General features: G+C 37.0%; 1 long non-coding RNA gene across 2 annotated transcripts; it reads left to right on the top strand.

The window, feature by feature from the left end:
- On the top strand, window positions 1,332–10,967 carry LOC109828758. Of its 2 annotated transcripts, none has more exons than XR_002243825.1 (3): window positions 1,332–1,680; window positions 10,004–10,168; window positions 10,307–10,967. It is a non-coding gene; the product is annotated as an uncharacterized LOC109828758 (long non-coding RNA). The 2 variants fall into 2 exon arrangements; XR_002243824.1 differs by lacking the exon at window positions 1,332–1,680 and adding an exon at window positions 2,815–3,159.

Below are 12,714 nucleotides of genomic sequence, written 5' to 3' on the forward strand. Positions count from 1 at the left end.
CAGAAGACCTATATTGAGAAGATTCTTAAAAAGTTTGGTATGAAGAAAGCTAAACCGATGGGCTCGTCGTTTGCGAGCCATTTCAAGCTATCGAAGACCCCAAGCACCAGAGACTACTGAAGAGCTTGAGTTCATGGCTAACATACCATATGCATCTGCCGTTGGAAGTTTGATGTATACGATGGTGTGCACGAGACCAGATATTACACAAGGAGTGAGAGTTGTGAGCCGCTTCATGAGCAATGCAGGGAAACAATACTGGGGTGCGGTCAAGTGGCTTATATACTAATTGAGAAGCTCGTCCGACTATTGTCTTGAGTATGGCGGGGTAGATTTGCAGCTAGAAGGCTTTTGTGATGCAAACTATGCCGGGAACATAGACTCGAGAAGGAGTATGAGCGACTATATCTTCATCTTGGGTGGTGGAGCGATAAGCTGGAGATCCAAGTTATATGATATTGTGGCTTTGTCGACAACCAAAGCGGAGTACGTGTCTACAGCAGAAGCAGCAAATGAGTTGCTATGGTTGAAAGCTTTTCTTCTCGAGCTTAGGGTAAGCTTTGAGAAATACTTCATCCACTGCGACAGTCAGAGTGTCATTCACTTGTCAGAGAATTACACATTCTATGCTCAGACCAAGCATGTTGACATGAAGCACCATGCCATACGGAGATGACAAAGCAGGAACGAGTTTAAGCTTGTGAAGATTGATACGAGATACAATCCAGTCGATATGCTGACCAAGTCAGTTCCGCTTGAGAAAGTGAGGCTGTGTGTAGCCTCATATGGTCTCTTGAAAATGTTGAGGGTCGTCCAAAACGCCAAAGATACAAGACATCCGGATGATGCAACCAAGGATGGTATGAAGATATGATTGATACTCAATTAAATCTTCAAGTGAGAGATTGTCAGTCGCCCAGCCACTTTAGTTGACTTAAGGAAAATCAGTGGCCGTTTTCTTTGAAGAATTAAAAAGGATGTGGGTCCCACAATAAATTTATTATTAGTAACGGATTCCACTAATAATATTTTTTTATGTATAGTGTTTTTTCCAAACACTATAAATAGACCCAAAAATCTTAAGAAAAAATTCATCCTAGAAACAACTCTTTTTATATAAAAGTAAGAGAGAAAACATAAAGAGGGTTTGTGAGAGTTCTTGGAGTGTATCTTAATCAAGGGAGAGTATTCTCTTTGATCCAATTCTTTTGGAATATAAAAGAACTGGGCGTCGTCGTTGCACCGTGAAGTAGCTCCGAAAGAGTAAACAACATATATGTGTGAGTTCTGTGATTGATTTTGTACCTTTATTCTTTGTGTAGCGTCTCCGTTCGATGCATTCTTATTAGTATGTATCCTGACAATTAGCACCCATTTCGAAGAAAAAAACGGTGGTATTTTTTTTTAATTTTCTCTCGAGTTTATCGATTGTTCGTTAGGGTTAGGGTGTCTAGATTACCCTAGCTTCAAGTTCGAGATCAACTGAGGTGGCTTGATCTTGTTCTTTCTAGATTACTTTCATTTGATTTTTAGCGTTTTAGGGTGTTTTTTTTCCGGTTGCAGCATCTGTTGGTTTTGAGATCCATCTGAGGGATCTCCACACCAATACTGAGAAGATTCAGTTTTATCGCTGGGACACTGGATGTCAAGAGAAGCTTAGAGTGCTTAGAAATGATATGAGTGAGTTTTCAACAATTTTTCTCTTTCTGATATTGTTTGGTTATTGTTGTGCCCTTGCCATTTGTTATCATAAAAAGTGATCTTTTTTTATTGTGGAGATGAACTTTTTGTTGCTACTGATTCATTCTTGTGTGATGAGCTAGAAGGCTTTTGTGATGCAAACTATGCCGGGAACATAGACTCGAGAAGGAGTATGAGCGACTATATCTTCATCTTGGGTGGTGGAGCGATAAGCTGGAGATCCAAGTTATATGATATTGTGGCTTTGTCGACAACCAAAGCGGAGTACGTGTCTACAGCAGAAGCAGCAAATGAGTTGCTATGGTTGAAAGCTTTTCTTCTCGAGCTTAGGGTAAGCTTTGAGAAATACTTCATCCACTGCGACAGTCAGAGTGTCATTCACTTGTCAGAGAATTACACATTCTATGCTCAGACCAAGCATGTTGACATGAAGCACCATGCCATACGGAGATGACAAAGCAGGAACGAGTTTAAGCTTGTGAAGATTGATACGAGATACAATCCAGTCGATATGCTGACCAAGTCAGTTCCGCTTGAGAAAGTGAGGCTGTGTGTAGCCTCATATGGTCTCTTGAAAATGTTGAGGGTCGTCCAAAACGCCAAAGATACAAGACATCCGGATGATGCAACCAAGGATGGTATGAAGATATGATTGATACTCAATTAAATCTTCAAGTGAGAGATTGTCAGTCGCCCAGCCACTTTAGTTGACTTAAGGAAAATCAGTGGCCGTTTTCTTTGAAGAATTAAAAAGGATGTGGGTCCCACAATAAATTTATTATTAGTAACGGATTCCACTAATAATATTTTTTTATGTATAGTGTTTTTTCCAAACACTATAAATAGACCCAAAAATCTTAAGAAAAAATTCATCCTAGAAACAACTCTTTTTATATAAAAGTAAGAGAGAAAACATAAAGAGGGTTTGTGAGAGTTCTTGGAGTGTATCTTAATCAAGGGAGAGTATTCTCTTTGATCCAATTCTTTTGGAATATAAAAGAACTGGGCGTCGTCGTTGCACCGTGAAGTAGCTCCGAAAGAGTAAACAACATATATGTGTGAGTTCTGTGATTGATTTTGTACCTTTATTCTTTGTGTAGCGTCTCCGTTCGATGCATTCTTATTAGTATGTATCCTGACAATTAGCACCCATTTCGAAGAAAAAAACGGTGGTATTTTTTTTTAATTTTCTCTCGAGTTTATCGATTGTTCGTTAGGGTTAGGGTGTCTAGATTACCCTAGCTTCAAGTTCGAGATCAACTGAGGTGGCTTGATCTTGTTCTTTCTAGATTACTTTCATTTGATTTTTAGCGTTTTAGGGTGTTTTTTTTCCGGTTGCAGCATCTGTTGGTTTTGAGATCCATCTGAGGGATCTCCACACCAATACTGAGAAGATTCAGTTTTATCGCTGGGACACTGGATGTCAAGAGAAGCTTAGAGTGCTTAGAAATGATATGAGTGAGTTTTCAACAATTTTTCTCTTTCTGATATTGTTTGGTTATTGTTGTGCCCTTGCCATTTGTTATCATAAAAAGTGATCTTTTTTTATTGTGGAGATGAACTTTTTGTTGCTACTGATTCATTCTTGTGTGATGATTTTGATTATGTGAACTGCAACATTTTACTTGACATATTGTTGATGGGATTATAATTTCACTATTTTTAGTGTTTATCATGCAATTTCATTCTTGTTTATTTCCTGTGTTATGGGCATATAATTTCCTTTTGAAGGATGGTCATCTTAACCTTGAACTCCCATTAGTTTTTTTCCTCTTTCTTTGCAGACTATCATATGATTTTCAGCTTTTCAACGGCCTTGCCAAAAAAGTCGCAAGTAGTCGTTTAGAGTGATTTCAAGAGTTTTATTTAATTGTTTGAAATTTGCTACAATATTGCCCCCTTCTGGGTGTTGCAGTTCTTGATATTTGACATATTTCACCTATGGGAAAACAAATTGGTTAATTACCGCCCGTGAATGAAGTAGATATGAAATTTTCCCTTTGTGAACTGTGTCTGTGTGGCAAGCGGAAGCTGAATTTATGGCATAACCTTTATAATGTTGATGGGAGAAGCCTAGGATGTCCCTGTGTGAACTGTGTTTAGAGTCTTTAGACTTTCAAGTAAAACTGAATCAACAAATTAACCATGTGTTACTAGTTGTGTGTGCGTGCGCCAGTGTGTGTGCGTGCACGCGTTTACATGCAATCTACTTTGGAGTGGATACAATGGATTGAATGAATTGATAACCAACTGCAAAGGATGAGTTGTTTTAGTTGAGATACTGAAAGCTTCTTGGTTCTCTTCAGTTAAGATATTCATGCATTTGTTTCCAAGGTTCATGTATGCTTTGCATAAATATTCTGCTGTTACATGCTTATGGGATGTGACAACTTTTAAGAAAAATGCTTGTAAAATAAGAAAGTACTTGCAATAGTAATAAAGGGTATTATACACACACACACATGTATATATATACACAAAATTTTCATATATGAACTACAGTTTCATGCATTTCTTCGTTCTATTTTTAATTGCATTCTCCTAAAGTATGAAGCCTGTTTTGTTTATAACAGTTCCTATGTTGATAGTTCAATTAGATGGGACACTAGAAAATCTTCTGTTGCATGGTGTGGTTTTTGTTTGTAACTATGATGATCTGTTTCTCAAACATAAAGGTGATCTGAATAATGTGAGATACAACTTATAATGGCCACTATGTTACACAGGTGCAGGTATGGGACGAACAAATTTGTAGAAGGTAGGATATGGGGACACGGTTGTGTATATTGATATTAATAATTTACGTGAGATTGATTTTATTTTCTCATTCAAATGTTGTGTAAACTGATATCCCCATAGTATTTTTATGTTTCATTTATTAAATAGATTGTAAATTGAAAATATGCTCGTTTTTAAAAATAGATATCTAAATGACCCTTGAAAACCATACGCCTGAACTGGACATGCGTTCAACGAACCTAGCCTGTGTCCAACAAGATGTAGGAAGTGGAAGTGAATTGCAAGATATAAGTCCAAGAAGTATATCTCGAGTGTTTTATATGCAAAACACTTTAAATAGTTATTTTAATTGCAAAACATAACATATCTCGAGCGTTTTATATGCAAAAATTTTAAATAATTATTTTATTTGCAAAACGTAGTATTTAGTCTTTATATGTATTCAGTTAATTGATATCTATAATGGACATTTCAAGTAGTTTATCACCATCCATATTCATGAATCATGCACATAACTTGAAATGGACAGATGTTGAATATCCATATTCATGAATCATGCACATAACTTGAAATGGACAGATGTTGATATGAAATAGAGTCTTAATTTAAATTGTTTGTATTTGTTCATCTTAACTGAAAATTCATAAAGATTCCATATTAACTGATAGCTCATAAAGATCCCATAGACAACACATTGGTTTGAGCCTTGAGGTGTGACATTTGCATGCATGATCTGAAACGAGGTCAGGTTCCTTTGTTGTTACTTGTTTAACTTAAGAACTCATCAAAAAGGCTTATCACGGGGATGTCCATTAGACATTGGAGAGGGTGATTCGGTATTTAAGATTGCCGATTTGGCAACTGGAATATTTGAAGTAAAAAGTACTTCTTGTGATTAAAAATGTTAGCAGACAATGGAGAGTACTGCCTGAATCTTTGAGGTAAAAAAAGTAATATACCTAATCGTGACATATGCTATAACTTTAAGGGTTTGTTTGACAACTGGAAGTGAATAAAGAATTGCAGAGTGAGAGATTACTCTCGAAGAAAGTACTTGTGATTAAAAGAGCACGGAGCAGTTAAATGTGTTATAACAACAAAATTCAAAATTTCTATTTTATTTCCACTTTCAACACCAAGATATGACAAGCCAAGTGGGGGTTTTCCAAATCCAATGCGGCAATGATGCAATAATCACTGTCCATGCTCGATGTTTTGCTTGCCGGATAAAATGAGGCTACACAAAGGCTCCCTCTCTGTAGTAATGCCTTGTTTTATGCTTCCACCTTCTATTTCTCAATCTTTCCATTGAGGCAACACTAAGGATGTGCCAGTGAGTAGGGTTCTGTCTCATGTTTTAAGATTCATAATTCTCATTCTTGTGTGATTTGTTGGGGTCTAAAGGATCTGAAAGATTCAAAGTTGGTTTTTATTGACTTGAAGAAACATTATGGAGTATCAGTATGAAAAATGTTCACATGAGAGCTTTATCAACAGCATATTCTTGAGAATGCTAAATGATGTGTATACGGAGAGAGAACAAGTATCGTAGCCTTGTAGGTATTTGAGGCAGGTTCAGTGATTCTTTAATTTTCAGCTTGCCCTGAAACTGTTGTGCCAAGGGAACTTTTAAGCTTCCCATATGTCTACCATGGTGAGCATACGGGTGTATGTGATGTGTATTATTGGGGAATTATCTTCAAGAATGAATGGGAACTATAGAGGAGGCTGTCGATAGCAGTTCAAAAACCAATTGGAACTATTGCTTTTGAGATGTAATTTAAATATTGATTTCTCTAACCATATCCATTATCTGTTCAATAAATGTATGCATATTCAAGTAGTGTCCAAGGAGTGCCAGAGGTGAACCTGTGTCAGACACAAATATGAGAGCCCAGCCGAGGTGTTGGGGTAACTGAGATGGCCACTGCTACAGAACGACAATGACCACGATAAGCATAAACTTGAAATAAAATTGGCTTCTATAGGTTCACTTGTAGGAAGGATCTGAAGCCTCAGGTTTCTGAGATTAATAAACTTCTATTCATATTTAATTTTGAAACTGACATACACTACTGTCAATTTATCTGCTTTCCTATTTTATGGTTGGCGTTTGCTAAGTTTTAACCATGACAATCGACAATTATTATTTTTTGATGTTACTGCACCCCTTACAAAAATGTTCCTGCATTCCATATGGATATTAGCAGGTGATTACCCAGTGTTTCTACCTATTAGTTTCTTTTAAGGAGTTTGAAATATTACCTACTGTAGTGATTTCATTTGCAGGGGTGCTAATTGTCAGTTTTTGGTACTTGTTCGCTATATACCTGTTTTTTGCAGAGACGTGAATATTCATTTTGTCGAATCACGTGAATATTTCACTTTGTCGAATCTCCAGCTTTTGCTCCTCCAGAAGTTTAACCTGTCCTTGATCAACAAAGAAAGTAAATGCGTCCATGCGTCCATCACTGGAATTAGTAAGACTTGCCTAGTAGCTAACACTGTATTGTAGTGGAAGGATTGTTGAGAAAAGGAACTTTTACATGGCATTTATAATTTCTTTGGTGATAATCCCATGTTAAATGGTGCAGTTAACTAAATTTTCTGAGATGTTATTTATATCACTAATATCGACTTTATTGTATATTCTACTTCGTGCATTCTTCAGCGGTAATTTTAAGAATCTTCCATTTTCTGTGCAGTTGTAAGTCCATGATTGTCAATTTGCTGGCTAGGATGTGTTTGATCCTTTGTTGTTCTATCTGGGTGTATGATACTTCCACCAGTCATAGAGCATGGGTTCCTTATTTAGTTGGATTATGTCTTATGATATTTGTGACATGCGGTAGAGATGATAGGCGATTCATAGCTCTGTCTGTAAAATGACCTCCATGCTAGCACATTTCATGATCATTATTTGTAATCTCAATTAGTTAGTGGCATTCTATGTTGCATGGGTACTTCTTTTTGGAGCTGTAGCCGTGTCGTACTCTTGAAACATGAGTGGACACTCTTTGGATTCTTGCATACATCAAATGTGTACTCAATTATATAACACATGTTTCAATTTAAAACACTCGTCCTATGCTTATTGGACATATGTGCTTCACTTCACGTGCAGTTCTTGAAACTCATTGGTCATAAATTGGGTTCATTTCAATCCATAACAGTTAAAAACTATGATCATAAAGGGTATTTTGGATATCAAGTTAAAAATTGAAATAGGTCTATACTATGAACGTACGCATAAATGTCATAGGAATTTTAATTCATAGCACGTAAAATAAAAGATAATATTTATCTAATGTAAAATTATTATTACATATACACGTATCTATAGTCGTGTTCTCGTACCCTACCTTTATAAAATTTTCTTGTTCTGTATCGGTACCCGTATCCATGTAGCTTAGGTACCATTAAAGCCTAACAGATTCTAAATTCCAGTAAACAGTTTGGCAGCTTTTCGAAGATTTTTTAGATTCTGAATGACACTAAGCGAACCTATTGAATTCCTTCATTTCATGTTTATGATAGTCAGGTTTTTTATAATTTCTTGGATTTTAACTTTATAGTTGTTATTCAGATGTGAAAAGACATGTCAAGAAATACAACATTTTGGTTTGTTTATCTGCTTACTTTTGGGTGTTGATATTGTTTGGTTTTAGGGGTTGGGAGGTAGGTTCCCTTTACATCGCTTTTTATATATGTACACATACACACACACCCCACGCATACACACATACGCACGCACATCCCCATCCAACCCAAACATGCACACATCCACACACACATAATGTAACATATCGAATAATGTTCATATGTAACATAACATTGTAATATGTAACCAAAACACATTTAATGTATTCTAAACAGAAACTGCATCATGATTAATGATATACGACTTCTAGAGACATTAGATATAGGTAGAGGTGAGAGAGAGAGAGGACATGAACATAAGAGACAGAGGAAGAGAGAGGAAGACAGAGAGAGAAGGAAGATAGAGAAAGACGAGAGAGGAAGAGAGACAGAGAGGTCAGAGGAGGTGCTGAGAGAGAGAACTGGAGAAGAGAGAGAGGAGAGCGATTCATACATGAGATCACCTAGTGTTTTTGAGCTGCAATGCCAAACGAAGAGGGAGGAGAAATATGAGATTGACTAGGGATTTAAGGTATTTAGGTTTGGGAATTTATTAAGTTTTCGTGTCTAATGGGAACCAAAACCAAACCCAAACTCAATAACCATTTTCATTTGCATATTAGCCAATATCGGCCGATGTTCCTCAATGAAATATCCAATATATCGGAAAAAGTGGTAAAAATTAGAAAATGATATTTTCTCATAAATATTGTATCGGAAGGGCATCAAAACTGATATATCGGCTGTATAGCGATATATCGGCCGATATTTAATACAATATACACCCCCAAGCCCCCACCCTACCCCACACACGTGCACCACACACACACACACATGCACAACGCAACCTCATGCAAGCGGGAACATGCACACGCGCACGTGCACACACAACCACCAAGAAATAGCTATGTAGTGATGCCTATCTTGATAGAACTTAAGGTTCTATGTATATGGAGGCTTTCATTATGTTAAAAGCCCGTGCTAGTCATTATATTCTATGCAGTGACTGTGTTAGTCCTTGTGTTCTATGCAGTAACCGTCTGGTAACGAAGCTAGCTGTCATTTTTCATTATTTGGAAGATAGCTGTTGTCCATTATTGTGTGCTATTGCTAGACCTTAATGTTCAGGCATCCGTCTTTTGGCCTGGGAAATTTTATGTCGACATTGATATTCTGATATCAGATGAAAAATCCTGTTTGAAAATGAAACACATGATCTTGTGTCTTTTTTCTTCGTTGATAATCTAGAGTATTTATCTTATACCTGCTCTAAGTTCTAGGTTCTGCACTTTCAGTTTATTTCTAGAAGTTTGTGTTAACAGGTAACTGTTGAAATCCTCTTCATGGAGACCTTTTAGGTATTCTTGAAGTTTAGCTTGTTTAAACTGAGTTTGTTGAGCCCACTGTTGGAATACTTTTGCTGCAGGGTTTTTGATTTTCTGATAACAGCTTAAAGGGCTTATCCAGAAATGCTTGCAGCATTTTCTTGTATGCATTGGTCAAGCCTGAAAGTCGTCGACTTTATTATTTTGCAATAGTAGGGTGGAATAATTTATAACCTGTGTGCACTATGCTATTGATATAAGTATTATCGAGATTTGATTATTTACTAATCATCAGGCTCAATTGCAGACGTTTGCGTGCTGAAGTCATAACTTTCTGGTATTGTTTGTTGTAAGGAGTATTATAACAACAAAAAATCATTTGTCCCAAATTGTCTTTATTCCAAATTTTATACATGAATCCTATGCTTCCATTCAGTTCTGTTAGAGGTACTATACCAGTATTTAATTTGTCATTTTAGATGGTTGATAGACAGGGTTGTTTTGGTCTTCCAGATACTTCAAAATCTATTTGTTCTACTACCTCGTCTTTGGCCATAAGATATATGCTCACTAAAGGATTTTCTACATTTATATTTCAGGTACACTAATCTGCATGTGTTTTAATCGAGGAATTTGTTGCATTTTCTTCTTGAAATGGCTCTATCTATTTCTGTTTGACAACTGCAAAGAAGGTTGGGCAGTGCAAAGTTGAGACAACACATCCAATGCTTTGAATCGAAAGAAGGAATAGGTTTCCATCTAAGGTAAAAATGATAATCATAGTTGCAGTCCCCATCCTTGTCTTAGAACTCATGCGTGTCATTTTCGTACCCTTCTGTGTCTCCAATTCTTATTTAAGTGTATGTTACTAAATATCATGGACATGGACATGAGACATGTAGAAGAACTTACCTCGTCGGAGATCGGAGCCATCGACGGCGACGGCGAGGGGGCAACGAGGACGGAGATCGGAACCCTCGACGGTTCGTCGACGGCTATCGTCGGAGGCGGAGGCAGCGGTCGGCGTCGGCTTCGTGGGCTCGCCAGAGCGTGGAGGCGAGGGCATCGAGGACTCGCCAGAGCGACAAAGGCGAGGCTGAAATCGCCTGTCACTGGGGTGTGGAAATCGCCTGCGGGCGTGGAGAAGAACTCGCGTGAAAGGGGAGAATCTCGCCTGTCACCTTGGATCTCGCCTGCGTGGGTGGAATCCAGCTGGACCGCACCAATTGCCCTAGGGTTTCCCTATAAAAGGGAAACCCTGTACACGGAGCTGTTGAGCCAATCTTCAACGAATTTTACAGAGAGAAAAATTTCTTTGTGGCGGCTGGGAGTTCAACTCAGGCAGCTTTAACTCCAGCGGATATTCTCGGATTTGAGAATCAATTTTTTCGGTTAAGAAAAAATGTATTATTCCTGTAGCATTTACTACAGTGAAGGAAGTTGGTGTTGTGAGAGCTCTATTTTGAGATTCTCACTTTTATAAGCTTTGTAATGTCTTGTGGTTAAATAAGAAATTAAATTGTGTGGCTCCCGTGGACGTAGGCAAGTTTGCCGAACCACGTATATCTGTTGTCCCGCCTCATTTACTTACTGTTTATCTGTGTAGTCACTTATTGCTTGTGTTGGTTAGTTCGAGTTTGGCATAAACTTAAACTAGGATTGTTTCTCTCGGGATTAATTAGCTTCCGTGGCGGTACGAGCGCCTCGCGCTTCCAACAAGACACATGTACTATATGGACACATAGGACATAACAAGGTGATGTTAGAATATCTATAATAATAGTAAAGTAAGGGTTTATACATACATTCATGCACATGTTGATGGACCCAAGCGACTAAAGATTTACTTTAATATTATAAAACATATAATGATTACATATTTGCTAAAGTTTTGATTTACCATTAATTTTATGGCAAGAGTTGGCTCTTCAAGCTTACACGAAATGGCTTTATGTATTAAAACGTATCATAGTTTTGTACAAGTCATTATTTTGATAACATTTTTTCACTAGTTTTTGGTGCATAAATAGGAAGTTACTAGACATCTGAAACATGTAAAATGAACTTTGAAGTGCATAAGACATGCGACATATGAGTTCAAATAGTGTGAGAAACTGTTCTAAATTAAAAGATGTATCTTAATATAGTGGTAAATGGACCAATTACGAGAATTCCTAGAAGGCCTAGAAGAGCTTGGTTTGAAGCACTTGAAAACCACGATAATGATTAATTTTGCGGAGGAGATAAACCCTCATCAGAACAGAATAGAATAACAAGATTCATGTAGCTGGCCAAAAATTTGGGATAAATGCTTTGTTCTTGCTGTTTTTGTTGGTGTTGCTGTTGTTGTTGCTGTTTTTCCTGTTGTTACTATGCATTATATGTAAACTGGCTCCTAACTGTTGAGCTGAGATGAAGTCCTTACTTTATGTGTTGTTGTATTTTTACTTTTCTTTCAGCTATGCACCTGTGCTCCCTAAATTGTCATTCATTGACATACAAGTGGGGAGGAATCATTTCATAAAGAACTGGAGAACATCAAACAAGGATGCATTTTTTATGATATAGGTTATCAATATTAGCATTTGTCCATCTTGCAAAATAATACATGTATGATATATATAGATTATATGATGATAATTGATGATAAGTTGATAATCCGTTATATGATGTTGTCACTTTGCTGAGTGCTACACTACACTGAAATTTTGTTTATGTTGCTAATAACATTGTTAAGATTCATTTACGAGACGACATGTGTGAGCATGTATTGCCTTTGCTTTTACACTGAATAATATTAACTATATGAGTTCCTATGAGTAACCAAAACCAATTTATTTTCATCCTATTCTTGTTTCATGCGTAGGCTTAAACAATGCCTAATGCTAGTACATTGAACTCAGCTCATCATCAGCTCACCACAAATTATTGAGATCATGAGGAGAGACCTAATGGGAATTGTTAAATGTTAAGGTGTTGTAGCGAGATTTTTGGCAGACACAGAAGCGGACACAAAATTTTCAATTCATTAATTTCTAGAAAAAATTATAATTCCTCAAATAATGTGTTATATATAGAATTGCCTTCATAAAGTTTAGTGAAATTAACAAATTATTCATGAACGACAAGGAGATATGTCAGAACCTCGTCTGCCCTCTTGTCCATGGTATTTAGCATTATTGTTCATGCAGCTGGAAAATTAGCTGAATTCCTTGCTTTCTTCATGTTTCCATTTTTGTAACAGAGTTCATATTTTCTGGGAGTAGAGGTGCTTGTCTCACTTATACCATTGATAGAATTTGGTGCTTTA

Source organism: Asparagus officinalis, chromosome 1, assembly GCF_001876935.1.
Source record: "Asparagus officinalis chromosome 1, Aspof.V1, whole genome shotgun sequence".
NCBI classification, from domain to species: domain Eukaryota; kingdom Viridiplantae; phylum Streptophyta; class Magnoliopsida; order Asparagales; family Asparagaceae; genus Asparagus; species Asparagus officinalis.